Source organism: Athene noctua, chromosome 4, assembly GCF_965140245.1.
Source record: "Athene noctua chromosome 4, bAthNoc1.hap1.1, whole genome shotgun sequence".
Lineage (NCBI taxonomy): Eukaryota > Metazoa > Chordata > Aves > Strigiformes > Strigidae > Athene > Athene noctua.
In genome coordinates this window covers 10,694,880-10,696,133 of record NC_134040.1, presented here as the reverse complement: position 1 = coordinate 10,696,133, position 1,254 = coordinate 10,694,880, and positions in this window count along the sequence as shown.

Below are 1,254 nucleotides of genomic sequence, written 5' to 3'. Positions count from 1 at the left end.
TGCATGTATTTTTACAAATTGTATTGTCAATATTCAAAATTGAATTTAATATTATAAACCTGGGATGCTTAATGTAGTATTTTACATGAGTAGGGAAAGCAGGACTACCTTGTCTTTCCTCAGCTTCATAATCACTATGCTCTGATGGTCAATTTGGTAGCTGATAGCTACCATAGTAGCTAGGCAGTGCTTGTACTCTGATGTCGTAGAAGGTGGTAGGAAAACAAAGGACGTCGACAAGCTTGAGAGTCAGCAAACCCTTTCTCATAGAGTTTCTTGAACACAATCACATTCACCAATTACTCTTGTCTCTGTGTTGCTCTTAAACCAGGAATTCTCATAACAGGCCTTTCAACACATCTGTTATCAATTATAAATCTGTTGTTAATTAGCCAAAAAAGAAACTACTCTGTAGCTACAATCAGGTCATCAGACACAAAAAAGGAAAACTGCCATTTTGTTCAGGTAATTAATCTGTCAGCAGCAGCTGTCCCAGAGAGTAGCTACCCTGAATATGAACACTCTGAAGAATAGGGTGAGATAAAACTTTTCAGCTATAAATTGCATAAATTACCTTATTTATGACAGCATGAAAAGCTTCCTCATTAGTTTAATCTTCTGGTTGTCAGTTGAAAGCTGGTGTGCAGTTTGATGTTCTTAAGTCGTGCTTTGCAGAAGTCACTGTCTACTGTGGTGTCATCATATTCTGTGTAAGCCGTCACCTTTTGCCATCAGCTTATATGGCCTGTATAGCTTATATGAAGGTACTGAGGCTGCTCCTGCTACTCTCATGTTTACCTGGTAAAACACAAACAGGTGGTTTGTTGTGAAGCAAAACCAGATCTCTGTTGGGCAGAGAGGCTGGTGTCTCCATTACTGCAGCCTGTTCAGCCATAGGAACTGGCGGGGCTGCTTTCCTCTTAACTCACCTGGGCATTTGGAAAAGATAGAAGCTGTAACATTATGATAAAGCTGCCAAATGTCATAACTCTGAGACTGTGAGCCATTACATATTCAGGGTGTCAAAACCTTCCCGCAAATGTGCTCCTTTTGGTCTCCCAGTTTGTCACCCAAGCTAAACAGGCATTCTCAGTCCTAAATATATTGGCTATGCCATCTTGCATGGCTGAAATGACTGGTTATTTGTAAGGGTTTGGTTTGGGGGGGTTGGGGGTTTTTTGTTGGAGTTTTATTATTGGTGGGGTTTTTTTTCTTTTTTTCAATAGATTAGGTCTGGAGTGAATAAAATTTTCC